The following is a 19,973-nucleotide window of genomic DNA, read 5'->3' as shown; positions in this document are numbered from 1 at the left end:
TTCAATTTTCATTCTGGTCCACCAAAAATGTTGCCGTAGATCTTGATACATCTTGGTGCTACCAGGATGAATAGAGAACTTGGATAAATGTGCCTCATCAAGGATTTGTTTGCGAAGTAGATGATCTTTAGGTACAACAATGTGATTGTTGAACCATAGGACTCCTTGATGATCAGTGTGAAAGCATTTATATTTGACTTCTCCCAGAGATAGCTTCGATTTGATGATTTTGATACCCTCATCATGTAGTTGCGACATGATGATTTTATCTTGAAGAGTAGACTCAATGGATAGTAGATTCAGACTACCTTGAGGAATGATCTCCAAATTGAGCTTTCTCATTTGATGGCAGAGAGTGTCACTGAAAGTTGTTATGGATAAACAATGACAGTGTACTTTGCGGCTAAGGGCATCCGCAACCACATTAGCTTTGCCCGGATGGTAGTGTACCTCAAGGTCATAGTCTTTAATCAATTCTAACCAACGCCTTTGCCTCATATTTAAGTCAGCTTGAGTGAAAATATACTTGAGGCTCTTATGGTCAGTGTAGATATTACACTTAGCGCCCATAAGATGATGTCTCCAGATCTTGAGAGCATGGATAACTGCTGCTAATTCAAGATCATGTGTTGGATAATTCTGCTCATGAGTCCGAAGTGCTCGGGATGCATAAGCAATGACCCGGTTATTTTGCATAAGAACACAACCAAGGCCAATTCCAGAAGCATCGCAATAGACATCAAAAGGCTGAGTATTATCTGGTTGAGCTAGTACTGGAGCAGTCGTCAGAAGTTTTCTCAAGGTGTGAAATGCTTCCTCACACCTATCATCCCAGCGGAACTTAACTTCTTTCTTAAGTAGCTTAGTCATGGGTTTAGCTATCTTGGAGAAATCTGGAATGAATCGGCGATAATATCTCGCCAATCCAAGGAAACTTCGGATTTGATGGACTGAAATTGGAGGTTTCCAATCCATGACCTCCTGGACTTTGGTTGGATCAACCGATATGCCTTCACTAGAGATAGTATGTCCCAAAAATTTCACACTATCCAGCCAGAATTCACATTTCGAGAATTTGGCATAAAGGCGATGATCACGTAGTCGTTGAAGAACGACACGTAAATGATTAGTAAGGTCTTCTTTGGTTTTGGAGTATATTAGAATGTCATCAATGAAGACCACGACGAATTTGTCAAGTTCCGGCATGAATACTGAATTCATGAGATACATGAAATATGCCGGTGCATTAGTAAGTCCAAACGACATAACTAGATATTCATAAAGTCCATATCTGGTTGAGAAGGCCGTTTTTGGAATGTCACAAGGCCTAATCTTGATCTGATGATAACCAGAGCGTAAGTCAATCTTAGAGAAGACCTTAGCCCCGGCTAGCTGATCAAACAAAATGTCAATGCGGGGAAGAGGGTACTTATTTTTGATAGTAACCGCATTGAGTGGACGGTAATCGACACATAGCCTTAGGCTATCATCTTTCTTCTTGACAAAAAGAGCAGAACAACCCCAAGGTGAGGCACTTGGACGTATATAACCCTTATCAAGAAGATCTTGGAGTTGGATCTTTAGCTCGGCCAATTCATTTGGAGGCATGCGGTACGGCCTCTTTGAAATAGGAGCAGTGCCCGGTTGAAGTTCAATAATGAACTCGATGTCCCTATCTGGTGGCATTCCAGGCAAGTCGTCTGGAAAGACATCGGGGTATTCACATACTATAGGAATATCCTTGACTTTGATATCTGTAATAGCATAAGTGCAAGGGTGCAGACATTCTGGCTGAGGCAGATAAAGGGTGGTGATCCCATAGTAGGGTGAATCAATTTCAACAACTCGGGAAAATATGTCTAACCGTACTCGATGTTTAGTCATCCAATTGGTCCCAAGTATAATATCAATACCCTCCAAACTTAGTAAAACCAAATCAGTTTTGATTTCTTTACTACCTAACTGAATTGGCACATATCTACTCACTTGGTTGGAGGTAATATTTCCTCCAGGGGTAAAGATCATATATGACCCCTGGATAGGACAAGAATCAAGTCCTAGTCGGGTACCACAGTCGTTACTAATAAAACTATGGGTTGCTCCCGAATCAAATAAAGTAACAACTGGTTTGTGGTGAACAGAAAATGTACCCGACATGACAGGAGCTCCATCTGGAAGTTCTGCCAGAGTGGTGAAATTAATCCGCCCTTGCCGGACTTGCATCACCGGTTTCTTGCCCTTGTTCTGGTTACCCTGAGTAGAGCTCTGCCCTTGATTAGGTTTCTTGGGCCGCGGACAATCTCTGATGAAATGATCCGCGCTTCCGCAATTGAAACAGCGATAATTGCTGCTTCTCTGTGGCACTTGTTGAACAGTTGGCCGTTGGCCAGACTGTTGTAGTTGTTACGGAGGAGCAGGAGGTCTATACCTTCCTTGCTGTTGGGGCGGCCTGAACACCAATCTACCAGTTGGGGCATTCCGCTGCGGTGCTCTGAACGGTGTATTGGGAACAACCCGATACCTCGGTGGTTGAGCACTCGAGGGTCCAGTAGGAGTCTTCCTCTTTTTCTCAGCATGATGTGCTATGATGCAATCTTCTTGAGTTAAGGCCATATTAACCAGCTCGCTTAAAGTATTAGCCTTCACAAGATTTAGGCGTTCCTTGAGCTTGGTATTAAGGCCTCGACGGAAGCGATCTTGTTTCTTGGCATCGTTATCCGCATGATATCCCGCATATTGACACAGATGATTGAAATTCTGTGCATACTGCAGGACTGTACTGGTGCCTTGAGTAAGTGCCAAGAATTTATTCAGCTTTCGCTCCAGCAATCCTTCAGGAATATAATGTGCTCTAAAGGCTACCTGAAACTCATCCCAGGTGATAACATGCCCTGCAGGTTGCATGGCATAGAAATTGTCCCACCAGATCCGAGCAGCACCTCGGAGTTGCTGGGCGGCAAAGGAAGCTTTGCTTGAGTCCGCACAAGGTATTATCAATAGAGCGAACTTCGATTCAATGATATGGAGCCAAGCATCGGCATCCAAGGGCTCTTCAGCTTTACTGAAGAATGGAGGCTGGGTACTGATGAAATCCTGGTAACTGGCCACAGGAGGATTGCGATCATCACGACCTCCACGGAACTGTTGATGTTGCTGGTTCTGCTGTGCTTGTACCAGCAAGTTGAGCAGCTCAATTTGCCGAGCCATAACTTCGGCAAGGTTGGGAGGAGGTGGCGGCGGTTGTTGAGAACCGCTGGCCTGATCAGCCCGGAAACCTTCCGGGGTTCCGCGCGTGGCTCCAACCATCTGAAATAAAGGAGATGTCCATCATTAACCATATAGCCTTACTCCCAATTTCAGAAGATATATGACTTAGATAAACAATGCACATACTCCATTCAATCATCTCATTTTAGAATCATAAGGATAATGATCAGGATGATAAAATAGGAAACTTATATTACAACACTGATTCTGATCGTTCTCCACATCACACATCCGAAAGATCCCTACTCAGGCCATCTATGTTACAACAAATGGCATAAGATCTAGCTAAGTTACATACTACCTAAGTTATTACACTCCCCACAAGTTACATCTAGCTAGTCGACGATTTACGAAACTGGAAATCGTCGAAGTTGCCTATAGACGACTGACTGCCAGAGGGAGAGTGATAGGGACTAAGAACAGGATCCCCATGCTCAGAGTCAATCTCTGAAACACCCTCAATCTCTTCTGGATCTTCTTCTTCTTCTTCAGGTATTATGGGTATAGCGGGAAGTATCGGTTGCTGCTGCAGTTCCTCAATGTGAGCCTGGGCATCATCAGCCACAAGTATCAGATCATGAATTTGTGCCTGTAGGAACTCAATAACAGTGTCACGCTGAGTGATAATATGATCACTCTCATTGATCTGATCTTCACGATGGAGGATTGTCTCATCCCTTGCTGCAATGATTTCATCCTTCTGAGTCACCAAAGCTTGTAATTCCACTATTTGGGTCACTTGGCGGTCAGCATTCCGATAGTGGCTTTGAGCCACACCAGTTATCTGATTCATACCGTGACGCAGTAGAATCTGGTAATGATGTTGCACATCCATGAACCTGGTAATGACACGGACGGTTTCTTCAGCCAGATCTCCTAGCATATGACCAAGATGCTCCGTCCGAAAATTCCATTCCGAATTATCAGGGTCAATGGTAGGAAATAAACCAATAGGATATGCGGCAACTTTAGTCGGATGCTGATTACAGAAAAGTTTGATTGCTTCCAAGGTAGCAGTTTCAAGGGTATCAACCAGACGATATCCAATCACTTCCACTTCTATGGGATACCATGAGGAGCGGAAAGGGTGTTGAGGAATTATCATCTTAACCCAGCATCGAGGAACTCCTTCTTCACGATATTCTACCCCATCGTATTGAGGAGGTTCTGTATAATGAAACAGACTTAAGGATTCCCACAAGAGACGAGGAAACCCTTCCCAATGTAAAGCATTGGCGTGGAAGTGCCCTTCCTGATCCCAAAAGGCATTGGAAGGAGCAGCCATCTGCGACAACATTGCAAATGGTAAGATATATTTACCCCGCGGAAAGCTCACAAGGTAAATGGATTAAGAAAGTTGATCCTGATAACAGCAAAGCCTGGAAATCAGATGGATACTTAAGAGCTAAAGATTGCTATTTACCCAGACTAAGAAATACCAACATGTTACCTATTTCTTATAGCAACAAAATTAAAGATCCATTTTGTTGATTAATGTATTATGCATGCACGCAGTATTCGATCTCACAAACAAAAATAACTGCCAAGTAATCTTGGTCTTACGTGATTAGTTATGGTGGCACAATATAAATATGTCTCTCTCTATTAACTAGTCGATAAGTTCTATCCGTCCTAGTTTCGTAATCGTGGTTAGTGTACCTGCAGAAAACCACAATACATATATATATATATCCAATGAACCTTTCATGCCAGCATGTCATGAAAGCGTCCCCATTCATTACTGCTCACTATAGAAACAGCATCTGTACAATTACCGCCGTACAGACAACGTTAACATACGTTATCAAAACAACGTATTCACGAGGGTACCGCAAAATGCGGGGGTATGAACAGCAATCGCCACACCCTGCACCGAACCATCTACTCCCAATGTAGTCAACCAAAGTTGGTACATTGGTAGCATCTCAAGTAAGCCACTGCTTGAGAAATAGCGTTCGGTTCGCATCACCGACAGGAAGGCCAAGCTCCCTCAGTTGGCTGAGGATCCTTACCTTCTTACCTCACGATCGAAGATGTCGTTACAGAAAGTAAGGTTGGGTTGTGCATAAATTTAAGTTTTGACAAAAAAGTAATGCTGGAAGTTAGAGTTATATATATATATATATATATATGCTACAGCCACCTCTAATTCCCTTAAATATCACCCTAGGGCTTTACGTATTAAGCACAACCTTAACGAATCCAACGTACCTTTTGCAAAATACTTTGTTGGTCAAATTTTATACCGAAAGTATTTTTAAGGCACTTTATATCTCCAGTGTACACTTGTTAGCTCTGATACCAGCTGTGGCAGAACCAACCTGAATTACACCGGCTCAAGTACGCGAGTCCTCTCTTGAGGGCTACCTCGTGCTTCAAACGGTATAATCCTTTGGCCTGTCGGGTAACATCCCGATAAACCACCGAACGTAGGATCCAACAAGGTACCTCACACGAAGGTGAGTCCAGAGATATAAATGCCAATACATTTTACAGCACAGGCAGATATATTATAAAAATATACAAAGAATCATTAGCTCCCACTGAGGAGAGATTATTACAAAACAGGTTTAAGTTTCAAGTCAAAGCAGCGGAGTTTGAAAAGCGTAAACATTGTACACGTCGTTATTACAGATATTATGTTAGCCCTGTCATAATATCACTCGGCGGAATCTGTGTTGGCCGGGGACGGATCCCACTCCACGGACCAACCATCAGGCAAAGGGTAGGGCCATGGTGTAATGAATGCTGGTTCATCAGGGGGATTACCTGAGGTAAATCAACAAAAGCAAGACTGAGTATACTAATACTCAGCAAGGCTTACCCGTCTTGTGGTATACTTAGCCATGTATCTAGACTTATGCAGGCTTTTCAGGTTTTGGGTAAAGTTTTCAGCTGAAAAGCAACAAATAGTAGATCCTTATTTTCAACTTTTAGCTTTCAGATTCTAGTTGATTAACCATTCTAAGTAAGCACCTATAACTACTCAAACATGGTAGAATCTTTAACCAAACATTATCTTTCATAATCACAAAGTTGCTCTTGTTACTCTATGTGATAAAGGGATTAAGCAGTCTCAATCTCCACGAGAAACGGACGATTCTGAATCGAATTTCAAACCTTGCAAGGGTAAACCTAACACACACGCTTGGAACACCAAAGGGTCATTCCGAAGCAACCGTTTGCCTTTCATTCCGACTCGTGGATCAGTGCCACCACAAGCGACTGCAGGACCATACGCACTTCCAAAGTGCAGGATGTACGTCTGTAGCACGACTACAAAACCCGTACTCCTGGTTGCCCAGCAACACGTATTCCTGCACGTCGAACTAAGTAACCAAAAGAAGCAAATACATGTGGTGGGGGGTATGTCCACTCCTCGGGCCGATCGGTTACTAGGCTTACCGCTTACCATATTTCACGGCATGTGGCTAGTACTTTCAAACGCTTAACCACCGCTACCACACACTGCGACCTTATCAAGTTCCACAATACAGACGGGGTATCATCTCAACCATGATACCTCACAAAACTCCCGTCCGTCATCCTTATAGTGATAACAGGAATGTAAACATTACAACTCCTATATAACGCGCGAGTGACAGGAAATCACTCGACTTCTACCGGTCCTATAAGCAAAGCAGCTATTCGGACTCAAGTTCTAGTGTTCAATACATAGGTTCCTGGAATTATGCAACTAAGGTTTACAAACAACTCCTAAGAACCTAATGCATAAAGACATATATAAATAGTATAGTTTGCAGTGTAATAAAGTAGGGGTTATGTCCGGGGCTTGCCTTCGCTGGTGGGGCTGGGGTTAGTCAAATTAATATCTTCCGAACCTTGGTTCGGGGCTTCAGAGAATTCCGCGACGAAACTTCCGGGGTCTTCAGAACAAACTCCTTCTGGTTCCGGAATCAGCTGATAATCCCCGTCAGCGAGAGTGCTCGAGTCTATATGAGATGCAAAGTTACAAGTTATGGAATGCATATACTTTTATGTTATTTCACAATAAAGTTGCAATCCAAACAAAATAACATTACATTTCGACAAATAACCTAACTACCCTGCACTGGGCAGTCATTTATCGAGTACTAACTAAACTAACTAGTCTCGTTAGGCAACAGAGTGGGTTACCCTAAACATCCGATTAACTACAATAGGTAGCATATCTGATTACTATAAGCAACACTAAATACACCTAGCAATCTCCATTTATTTTACTAGCTAAACATTGTAATTAACCTTAGGTTATTACTTAATTATGGCTAACTTTGGATTAATTAAGCAATCTTATATTAGGAAAAGTAAATTAATATTTATGAAACTTATCCTAAGTGGGTTTAATTGAAATAATATTACTCTAAATATTTTATACAATAGATAATTAGAACAATTCACTTAATTAAATAATATGTTTAACTTGAATAATTTTTACAGAGCAAGATATTTCAAAACAGGAGCTACAAACTTTACTGAACATAGATTGGTATTGGATCTAATTACTGTAGTTTTATTGAAATTTTATTCTAAAAGGAACTAAGCCACAAAATTAAACAAGATCAAGATTGAAATTTCAAGATGAAATTATATCTGGAGTTTTACACTAAAACTAGGGTTCAAAACTTCAGTACACCATAAACTACTCAAGACTAGCATTCCAGAAAAGTTTCATAAGTTTTCATGCCTATTAATTATTATTTATGAATTACCTTTGAATTTAATCTTGAAATTTATAACTCAAGTTATATTAGGTTTCTGATTCTCAAGTTTTTATGATGGATCATACTTATAAAGATCAAGTTATGGTAGAAATTTCATCCCTAAATATGCACAAATGCTTTTGAAATTAATTTGTGAATCTTTCATGAACATATAACAAAGTTAGCAAAATACTCTAGCTAGAGAGATGATCTGAGCTTCAAAAATTTACACAAGGCTACTTACCCACATGTAATACATGCTCCAAAAACTAACAGCAGCAAGGCTATAGATCATAAGATTCAATTAAAGCATTTCTTTACTTGTATTTAAAATACAGAACAAACTATGCACTTTCATGGCATGGTTATGAAATAAAAGTTGTAGAATTCATCACAAGGATTCTAACCCAACAAGTTTCGTATTTTTGTGATTTTTCTACTGTTTTCTATGCATTTATAAAGTTCACAGCAGGAAACTCAAATAAGCTTTACAGAATAGTCCCTAGATTTAGCACAAAACCCCCTGCAATTTACTTGTCCTCTCCAATGGAGCCCCTGGCCGTGGTCAAAGAGGAACGGCGGCATTTGTGTAACACCCTAAGGTAACTTCCTCAAATTTTTTAATAAATTTATTTGGGCTTGAATAAATTTTCCAGCGTTCTCTCTAAATTATCTCGTATTTAAAGTAATTTTATAACGCAAGGAAATAAAATTTATCATAGGATTAAATTGTTTGTGCATTCATGCCGCAGCATTATTTTATTTGTGTTGAGTTCATAGGTTTGAATTCAATTTGCATTTGAATTCGAATGGTTTTGTTTGAATGTTTGAGGATAGAAAAAGAAAAGGAAAAGAAGGAAAGCAACCAAAGCCCGTGGGCCGGCTCTTCTCTCGGCCCATCTCTTTCCCCCTCTCTCCTCTTTCCCCTCCTTCCCGCGTGGGCCAAGCCCGAGCTCCACCCTCCCTCCCTCTCCTTCTCTCGCGTGGGCCGCGCCCCGGCCCACCTTTCTCCCTCAGCCCGAGCGCGCTCGCCCTCTCCAGCTCTCCCCCGTCTCCCTCTGACCGTCGGGCCCCACGCGTCAGCGCTTCTTCCTCCTCTCCTCTTTCTTCCCCGGCGTAACGGCCCCCCTCCGAGATCTCCGGCGACCCCCCCTGCTCCGGGCCCGCACGCCAGTGTGGCTCCGCCACTGTACAAAGGGCAGCCCCCCCGAACCCTAACCCTAGCTCTTGCGTTGCCCGAGGATCCCCAGCGCCGCCGGTCCCCTTTTCCTCCGCCGCACCCTCTCCGCTGCGCCACCGTGGGCACGCCGTTCCACCGCACCACAGCCAGCGAGAGCTTGCGCATCGGCACCGCCTCGTCACCCCGGAGCTCCTGAGCCCTTCATCTGTGACCTCGGGCCGTTCCTCCGTTCGAATTGCCCCGGAGCTCCACCGCGGGTAGGTTCATCCGCCGCCGCAATTGCTCGTCGTCGGTGAGCTCCATGCCTCCATGACCCCTCTTCCACCTTCGCAGGAAGTTCCCCGACCAATCCGTGCGGTCACGGGCGCCCGAGCCTCTCTGCTGCCACCTGCCCACGAGCGCCGCCCGCTTCCTCCGCCGGTCGTCGTCGACCTCCCTGTTCCGCTGTAGCCCCGCCCTCTACAACACTTTGGTGAGCTCCTCCTCCATCCCCTGCTCCTTTTGCGCCAGTTGTCGTAGGCCGTAGGCCGCACCCGAGCCCGGAACGCGCGCACGCCGGCGTGTTCGCCGCCCCGAGCCGCCCTCGCCGTGGGGATCCCCTACCCGAGCCCTAGTCCGCCTTCCTGAGCGCCTAGACGAGTTCCCCACGTCGTGCTCGACCTCCAGGACTTGATCTCGTCCCGGATGGAGGCCGGACGGCCAAGATCGGCCATCGCCGGCGAGCCTCCGCCGCGGGAGCCGAGCTCCGGTGGCCGGCGCCGCCGTCCCACGCGCCCATCTGCCCGAGCCGTAGGATGCGAGGTGAGCGGACAGGATTAGGTCGAGCCGAAGTAGATCGGAGCCGCCGGATCGCGATCCGACGATCCGGATTAGAAGATACCGGTTCACCTTTGCTTTGAATCTGAGCCGTCCGTTCCTGATCCGGCGCGTGGGATTTGATTTCCATTATGATAGGCCCTGGCGCGTTAGATCCCGATCGGACGGGTGAGGTCCGCGCATACCCCTTCGCGTAGCAGATCTAATCCGAGCCATCAGATCATGATCCAACGCTCCAGATTAAAGCGTACCGGTTCGGCCTGCCGCTTTTGCCAAAGAGCCCTCGGGATTCCGGGAAATCAACCCGCAGTCCTAGTTAGTTGAGAAATAATTCCAGAATGACCCAGAATCTTGCACGGACCCCCCTGGTTTCTCTGGATTTTGAACCCGCAGTCCATCTCTTGAGTTTTCTCGAGCTAGCCCCTAGATCTATGCTTTATTTACGTTTTAGTCCTCGGTTTTTGTCCAGAAGCCCCTGGAAGTCCTGTTTTTCTTACAATTAGGTCCCTGGATCCTGTTTTAAGCGCCGTTTTCACGTTTTAGCTCCGTTTTAGGTGTTCTTTATATGCACGCGATCGTTGTAACGCGTAGAATAGCTTTAGACTAGTTTTGTGTGCTGTTTCTATGTAATGTTGTACTGTTTTCTTATATTTTGCTATTGTTGTGCATGTGTGTATGTGTGGACTATGTTTGACGATCGTGAGTAGACGTGGAGCCTTTGGAGCAGTACCAGGAGCAGCCGTCTTCCGAGAAGTTCGAGCAGCAGCCGGGAGAGTACGAGGAAGGCAAGTATAACATGAACTTCCTATCACTTTTAAATACAATTTCATACTGCATTTTAATTCTGTATGCCTATAAGGATTTCCTAGCCACCTTTATATCCTTCATATATATCCCTTGGGTTGCATTTTGGTTAGTTGTGCTAGGTTGCTGCGCTACAACATATCTTGGTCCTTTTTAATTAATTTGATTAATGGTCTTATGCAACTTAATTCTGGAGCCGACCCTCTGTGCTGTGTGCTTGAGTGGTTTGTGCGTCCTTAAAAGATGTTTTGTTAGAAACATGGTTTAGGGGGCCAGCACGGTGCTTAGTGCTTGGTTGGCCACTCTCCATAAGGACCGGTTCATAGAGCGACAACCTGGGACAACCGCGCAACCACAAGACTGGTATGGGACGGTCTTGACTTACTAATTAGGTCATTTTGGTTCGGGAGTAACTTACCTGCGTGGGCAAGAGGGGTGGTAAGCTTCAATGGTCCCTGCTCCTCCGGCTTGGTCTGTGCTGTGTGTCTTGTACCCCCGGAGGTGGGCCCCATCGTCGCTGATCCAGAATCCTTAGCGGTTACACCTTACCAACGTGTCCTTTGTAACGGTCTCGTAGTGTGCTTGCTAGCCATCTCACCTAAGGAAGTGTGATGAACAACTAGCGTAGCTCACGACTTGTGGGTAAAGTTGTGCAACCTCTCGAGAGTGTAAAACTGATATATCAGCTGTGCTCACAGTCATGAGCGGCCCAGATCCTCCGTCTGATTAGTGGGGTTATCAACCTTTGACGAGGGCGATTCCCCGGGTGGTTGGTTTGGGTGGATCTCAGAAGTTCTTAATTAATATTGATTAATTTATTATGCAATTGGGTTTATGGTAATTCATCCACTTGTAGTAATTAGCTTTAATAAAATATGCCAAGGCTAAAAGCTAATGCAGTTAAGTCAGCTAACCTTAGAGCCTCATGCTCGTGTTATACTTGTTGAGTACGAGTTTGTACTCACACTTGCCTCTCTACTCTTCTATTCTATTTTGGATATCTTCGACTGCTACTCAGTGCCCGGCAACGTGGAGGACTACGTCAGCGGCTTCGACGACTTCTAGGCGTTTGTCTCCCAGTCGACGTCCCTGTGGCGCCCAGCTCTCCGTGTATCTCTTTTACGCTTCCGCAACTCTTGAACCGATTCTTGATTCGGTTGTAATAAAATAATTCATTTATGATTCGTTTACGATTTATATTAATGTTATTCCTGACATGTGTTGTGATATCTTGATAATCTGTTGTATATATGCGTGACTTGATCCTGGCGCATATATGATTGCTCGATTTATGTTCTTATAAATCGGGTGTGACAGATTGGTATCAGAGCCGTGTCGACTGTAGGACGAAGCCTAGGTAGAATTGGTCGAGTTTAGGAATTCTGTTCGCTTGCTTGCCTCCGCAAATCCTCAACCATCATGATTCTGCTTCTATTCCTTGAGTCTTAAGCCCTCGATTTGCTGTTTTCCCCGCCTTTTCTGAGAAGTAGCTTGAGTTTTCCGTAGACGTTGGCCTGAGTCGCCTAGTCTTATAAGCTATAAGTAGGGCCGTCCCGATGGAAAATACGCTAGAACGAGTGTGTTAGTCGAGTAGTGTGGAAAACTCGACTAAGTTGTGAATATTGAATGTTTGTTATTGTGCAAATGTTTGATTTGGATTTTTGGTTGACTGCATAGGCTAGTAGTTAAACTTGTTCATGCAAATCGACCTAACCCAACTTGAACTAAATAATAAAATTGAGTTAGAACGTTGGGGGTAAAACCTATATTCTTTTTCTTTCTGTCATATCCTTCCGAAGTTTCATTCCCGCAGTGGCACGATATCTTATTCTCATAAATTCCGTTTGTTGCAATCAGATGGTGAACACCAGGCGCACCGGTTCCGGTTCTGACCAGCAGGAGCAGAACAACCAGAATACTGGCCAGCCGCTGCCGATGCCGCCACCACTGACCCCGGAGCAGTTCTTCCAGCTCCAGATGCAGATGATGGCTACCCTGAACAACACCGTTCAGGCTTTGCAGCAGATCCATGCTCAGCCACCGCCTCCTACGCCGCCTCAGCCCCGTGACAGGCGTGCGGATTTCCTGAGAGGTCACCCGCCGACCTTCTCTCACGCCACGGACCCACTCCAGGCGGACGACTGGCTTCGTTCGGTGGAGCGCCAGTTGGTTGTTGCGCAGTGCGACGACCGGGAGCGAGTCCTTTACGCCGCAGGGCAGCTGCGAGGCTCCGCTCTTGACTGGTGGGAGTCCTACCCAGCTCGGGATTGTGACGCTCTCACGTGGGACCAGTTCCGTGAGCGTTTCAGGAACCATCACATTCCTGAGGGCATCATGAAGATGAAGCAGAAGGAGTTCCGTGCCCTTAAGCAGGTAAAAATTTAACGGAATTCCCTACCATTCTTTTTGAGCTTGATCCATCCTTGATTTCTTTCGTAAGCCTGACGCATTGAGCAATTTCTATCCTTGTTATCTGTGTTGTCATTTCAGGGATCGATGACGGTGACGGAATACCGTGACCGTTTCCTTCAGCTTGCCTGCTACGCCCCTGCTGACGTCGCTCGTGATAGCGACAAGCAGGAGTACTTCAAGGAGGGACTGGATGATCACATCCAGTATGCGCTGCTGAACCACCGCTTCGACAACTTCAACCAGCTGGTTGATGCGGCCCTCAACACCGAGCGCAAGCGCCGGGAGATTGAGGATAAGAAGAGGAAGATGGCTCCATCCTCTTCGGGCAGCAACACTCGTCCCCGCTACCAGCATCCGCAGCAGCAGCAGCAGAGGCCGCCCCAGCAGTACCAGCAGCGGCAGCAGTTTCCGCCTCGTCCTCAGCAGCAGCAGCAGGCGGGACAGGGTCAGAGGCTTCCGGCGCCTTCGGCTCCACCAGCTCAGAGGCAGGGAGCGCCCACTCCTCCTCCTGGGCAGCAGGCCGCTGCACTTCCTCGAGTGTGCTTCCACTGCGGCGAGCCCGGGCACTACGCCAACGTCTGCCCTCGGAAGGCGCAGGCAGGGCAGCAGGGCCGTGCAGCACCGCCCAAGGCCCCAGCTCAGGGCAGGGTGAACCACGTGACGGCCGAGTCAGCGGCCGAGGCTCCCAACGTGGTTATTGGTACGTTCATGGTTAATGCCCATCCTGCTATAGTGCTTTTTGATACTGGTGCTACGCATTCTTTCATCACCCAGTCTTTTGTTGAGCATCATGGCATCCCTACTAGCACATTAAAGAGGTGCATGATAGTATCTTCACCGGGAGGGCAGTTGAGGTCTCATGTCTTCTGTCCTAGAGTCAGTGTGGCTATAAGGGGGGTAGATTTCAGTGCGAATCTGATGGTGCTTGACTCCAAGGGTATTGATGTGATCCTCGGGATGGAGACTCTTGCTAAGTGGGGAGTCCGGATAGATTGTGCTCAGAGGACAGTTCTTCTGTCAGCACCAGATGGTCAGGAGGTCACTGTTGGTGCCACAGAGCCTTCTGGATTTCTTCATCAAATGGAGGCTAGACCCACGGATGGTATTCGCGTGGTGTCTGAATTCCCGGATGTCTTTCCGGATGATTTGCCAGGTATGCCGCCTGATCGCGATATTGAGTTTTCTATTGATCTCTTGCCTGGCACAGCTCCTATTGCTAAGAGGCCCTATCGTATGGCTCCTGTCGAGCATGAGGAGGTTAAGAAGACTGTCGATGAGTTGCTAGCTAAGGGTTATATCCGTCGCAGTTTCTCTCCTTGGGCTTTTCTTGTATTGCTTGTAGAGAAGAAGGATGGTGCGAAGAGAATGTGCGTCGATTATCGGGATCTGAATGCGGTCACCATCAAGAACAAGCACCCATTGCCCCGTATTGAGGATCTTTTTGATCAGCTTCAGGGTGCTTGTGTATTCTCGAAGATTGATCTGCGTTCGGGTTATCACCAGCTGAAGATTCGTTCTGAGGATATCCCGAAGACGGCATTCACCTGCAAGTATGGGCTCTATGAGTATACGGTCATGTCCTTTGGCTTGACTAATGCTCCGGCTTTCTTCATGCATCTGATGAACAAGGTTTTCATGGATTATCTGGACACCTTTGTGGTGATATTTATTGATGATATCCTGATATATTCCAAGTCAGAAGCGGAGCATGAGAAGCATCTCAGGCTTGTGTTGCAGAGGCTCAGAGAGCACAAGCTGTATGCCAAGCTCAGCAAGTGCGAGTTTTGGATTGACGAGGTTCAGTTCCTCGGTCATGTTATCTCCAAGGGAGGTATTGCTGTGGACCCCGGGAAGGTGAAGGATGTGCTTGACTGGGTTGTACCACAGACGGTGAAGGAAGTCCGCTCTTTTCTGGGCTTAGCAGGCTATTATCGGAGGTTCATTGAGAATTTCTCCAAGATTGCGAAGCCTTTGACTTCCTTGCTGGAGAAGGATGTGGGTTTCTCTTGGACTGATGAGCGTCAGAAGGCCTTCGAGGAGCTGAAGAAGAGGTTGACTACGGCGCCAGTCCTTACTCTGCCAGACCAGAGCAAGAGGTTCACAGTGTATTGTGATGCTTCGAGGGATGGTCTTGGTTGCGTTCTGATGCAGGATGGCAGAGTGATAGCTTATGCTTCGCGGCAGTTGCGCCGGCACGAGCTGAATTATCCCACTCATGATCTGGAGTTAGCCGCAGTTGTGCATGCTCTGAAGATATGGAGGCATTACTTGTTTGGGCAGAGGTGTGATATTTACACCGATCACAAGAGCCTCAAGTATATTTTCACCCAGAGTGAGCTGAACATGCGACAGAGAAGATGGCTAGAGTTGGTCAAGGATTATGACTTGGAGATTCACTATCATCCGGGCAAGGCCAATGTTGTAGCAGATGCTCTGAGCAGGAAGAGCTATGTTAACATGGCCGTGGCTTTTCAGATGCCTCAGGAGTTATGCGAAGAGTTTGAGCAGTTGAGTCTGGGTTTCTTGCATCACACCTCGGGTACGTCGTTCGAGGCGGAACCCACTCTAGAGGCTGAGATCAGGCAGTATCAGAAGGAAGATCAGAAGCTGCAGGAGATTCGTGAGTTGCTCAAGATTGGCAAGGCTCCTTATTTCAGAGAGGATGATCAGGGTACCTTGTGGTACAAGGGTCGTATATGTGTGCCAGATGTAGCAGATCTCAGGAAGTTGATTCTGAGTGAGGCTCATGATACAGCATATTCTATCCATCCAGGCAGTACGAAGATGTATTACGACCTGAAGGAACGATTCTGGTGGTCTGGAATGAAGCGTTCCGTTGCGGAGTACGTGGCTATCTGCGACACTTGTCAGCGTGTCAAGGCAGAGCATCAGAGGCCAGCAGGTTATTGCAGCCGTTGAAGATTCCAGAGTGGAAATGGGAGGAGATCACTATGGACTTCATCGTTGGCTTGCCTCGTACTCAGAAAGGGTACAACTCCATATGGGTAGTAGTGGACCGGTTGACGAAGGTTGCTCACTTCATCCCGGTGAACACTACTTACTCCGGTGCTAGACTCGCAGAGTTGTACATCTCCAGGATCGTCTGTCTGCATGGTGTTCCGAAGAAGATTATATCTGATCGAGGATCTCAGTTCACTTCACGGTTCTGGGAGCAGTTGCATGATTCGTTGGATACGAAGCTGCGCTTTAGTACTGCTTATCATCCTCAGACAGATGGGCAGACAGAGAGGACCAACCAAGTGTTGGAGGATATGCTTCGAGCCTGTGCTATTCAGTATGGTACCAGCTGGGATAAATGCCTGCCGTATGCAGAGTTTTCTTATAACAACAGCTATCAAGCCAGTCTGAAGAAGTCCCCGTTCGAGGCTCTGTATGGTCGGAAATGCAGGACTCCGCTGTATTGGGATCAGATTGGTGAGAGGCAGGTGTTTGGTCCGGATATTGTTGAGGAGGCCGAACAGTTGGTACAGCAGGTGCGAGAGAATCTGAGGGTCGCTCAGACTCGTCAGAAGAGCTATGCGGATGTGCGTCGTCGAGATTTGACCTTTGCAGTGGGTGATCATGTATATCTGAAGGTCTCGCTGATGAGAGGAATCCGCAGGTTTAATGTACGAGGGAAGCTAGCTCCTCGATACATTGGTCCGTTCAAGGTGCTGGAACGGAAAGGTGAGGTGGCATATCGTCTGGAGTTGCCACTCAATCTCTCAGGAGTGCACGATGTGTTCCACGTGTCTCAGCTGAAGAAGTGCTTGAGAGTGCCAGAAGAGCAAGCACCGATAGAAGGGTTGGATGTGCAGGAGGATCTGACCTATATCGAGCATCCGGTGAAGATTCTGGAGACATCTGAGAGAATTACTAGAAACAAGAAGATCAAGATGTGTCGTATTCAGTGGAGTCATCATACGGAGGATGAGGCTACTTGGGAGCGAGAAGATGAGCTGAGGAAGACATATCCCGATCTCTTTGCTAGCTAGCCTATCCGAATCTCGGGACGAGATTCCTGTAAGGGGGGTAGGTTTGTAACACCCTAAGGTAACTTCCTCAAATTTTTTAATAAATTTATTTGGGCTTGAATAAATTTTCCAGCGTTCTCTCTAAATTATCTCGTATTTAAAGTAATTTTATAACGCAAGGAAATAAAATTTATCATAGGATTAAATTGTTTGTGCATTCATGCCGCAGCATTATTTTATTTGTGTTGAGTTCATAGGTTTGAATTCAATTTGCATTTGAATTCGAATGGTTTTGTTTGAATGTTTGAGGATAGAAAAAGAAAAGGAAAAGAAGGAAAGCAACCAAAGCCCGTGGGCCGGCTCTTCTCTCGGCCCATCTCTTTCCCCCTCTCTCCTCTTTCCCCTCCTTCCCGCGTGGGCCAAGCCCGAGCTCCACCCTCCCTCCCTCTCCTTCTCTCGCGTGGGCCGCGCCCCGGCCCACCTTTCTCCCTCAGCCCGAGCGCGCTCGCCCTCTCCAGCTCTCCCCCGTCTCCCTCTGACCGTCGGGCCCCACGCGTCAGCGCTTCTTCCTCCTCTCCTCTTTCTTCCCCGGCGTAACGGCCCCCCTCCGAGATCTCCGGCGACCCCCCCTGCTCCGGGCCCGCACGCCAGTGTGGCTCCGCCACTGTACAAAGGGCAGCCCCCCCGAACCCTAACCCTAGCTCTTGCGTTGCCCGAGGATCCCCAGCGCCGCCGGTCCCCTTTTCCTCCGCCGCACCCTCTCCGCTGCGCCACGTGGGCACGCCGTTCCACCGCACCACAGCCAGCGAGAGCTTGCGCATCGGCACCGCCTCGTCACCCCGGAGCTCCTGAGCCCTTCATCTGTGACCTCGGGCCGTTCCTCCGTTTGAATTGCCCCCGGAGCTCCACCGCGGGTAGGTTCATCCGCCGCCGCAATTGCTCGTCGTCGGGTGAGCTCCATGCCTCCATGACCCCTCTTCCACCTTCGCAGGAAGTTCCCCGACCAATCCGTGCGGTCACGGGCGCCCGAGCCTCTCTGCTGCCACCTGCCCACGAGCGCCGCCCCGCTTCCTCCGCCGGTCATCGTCGACCTCCCTGTTCCGCTGTAGCCCCGCCCTCTACAACACTTTGGTGAGCTCCTCCTCCATCCCCTGGCTCCTTTTGCGCCAGTTGTCGTAGGCCGTAGGCCGCACCCGAGCCCGGAACGCGCGCACGCCGGCGTGTTCGCCGCCCCGAGCCGCCCTCGCCGTGGGGATCCCCTACCCGAGCCCTAGTCCGCCTTCCTGAGCGCCTAGACGAGTTCCCCACGTCGTGCTCGACCTCCAGGACTTGATCTCGTCCCGGATGGAGGCCGGACGGCCAAGATCGGCCATCGCCGGCGAGCCTCCGCCGCGGGAGCCGAGCTCCGGTGGCCGGCGCCGCCGTCCCACGCGCCCATCTGCCCGAGCCGTAGGATGCGAGGTGAGCGGACAGGATTAGGTCGAGCCGAAGTAGATCGGAGCCGCCGGATCGCGATCCGACGATCCAGATTAGAAGATACCGGTTCACCTTTGCTTTGAATCTGAGCCGTCCGTTCCTGATCCGGCGCGTGGGATTTGATTTCCATTATGATAGGCCCTGGCGCGTTAGATCCCGATCGGACGGGTGAGGTCCGCGCATACCCCTTCGCGTAGCAGATCTAATCCGAGCCATTCAGATCATGATCCAACGCTCCAGATTAAAGCGTACCGGTTCGGCCTGCCGCTTTTGCCAAAGAGCCCTCGGGATTCCGGGAAATCAACCCGCAGTCCTAGTTAGTTGAGAAATAATTCCAGAATGACCCAGAATCTTGCACGGACCCCCCTGGTTTCTCTGGATTTTGAACCCGCAGTCCATCTCTTGAGTTTTCTCGAGCTAGCCCCTAGATCTATGCTTTATTTACGTTTTAGTCCTCGGTTTTTGTCCAGAAGCCCCTGGAAGTCCTGTTTTTCTTACAATTAGGTCCCTGGATCCTGTTTTAAGCGCCGTTTTCACGTTTTAGCTCCGTTTTAGGTGTTCTTATATGCACGCGATCGTTGTAACGCGTAGAATAGCTTTAGACTAGTTTTGTGTGCTGTTTCTATGTAATGTTGTACTGTTTCTTATATTTTGCTATTGTTGTGCATGTGTGTATGTGTGGACTATGTTTGACGATCGTGAGTAGACGCGGAGCCTTTGGAGCAGTACCAGGAGCAGCCGTCTTCCGAGAAGTTCGAGCAGCAGCCGGGAGAGTACGAGGAAGGCAAGTATAACATGAACTTCTATCACTTTTAAATACAATTTCATACTGCATTTTAATTCTGTATGCCTATAAGGATTTCCTAGCCACCTTTATATCCTTCATATATATCCCTTGGGTTGCATTTTGGTTAGTTGCTAGGTTGCTGCGCTACAACATATCTTGGTCCTTTTTAATTAATTTGATTAATGGTCTTATGCAACTTAATTCTGGAGCCGACCCTCTGTGCTGTGTGCTTGAGTGGTTTGTGCGTCCTTAAAAGATGTTTTGTTAGAAACATGGTTTAGGGGGCCAGCACGGTGCTTAGTGCTTGGTTGGCCACTCTCTATAAGGACGGTTCATAGAGCGACAACCTGGGACAACCGCGCAACCACAAGACTGGTATGGGACGGTCTTGACTTACTAATTAGGTCATTTTGGTTCGGGAGTAACTTACCTGCGTGGGCAAGAGGGTGGTAAGCTTCAATGGTCCCTCCTCCGGCTTGGTCTGTGCTGTGTGTCTTGTACCCCCGGAGGTGGCCCCATCATCGCTGATCCAGAATCCTTAGCGGTTACACCTT

This window comes from Panicum hallii, unplaced genomic scaffold, assembly GCF_002211085.1.
Source record: "Panicum hallii strain FIL2 unplaced genomic scaffold, PHallii_v3.1 scaffold_30, whole genome shotgun sequence".
Classification (NCBI taxonomy): Eukaryota; Viridiplantae; Streptophyta; class Magnoliopsida; order Poales; family Poaceae; genus Panicum; species Panicum hallii.
The sequence above is the reverse complement of the archived record's forward strand: the minus strand, read 5'-3'. Positions refer to the sequence as shown.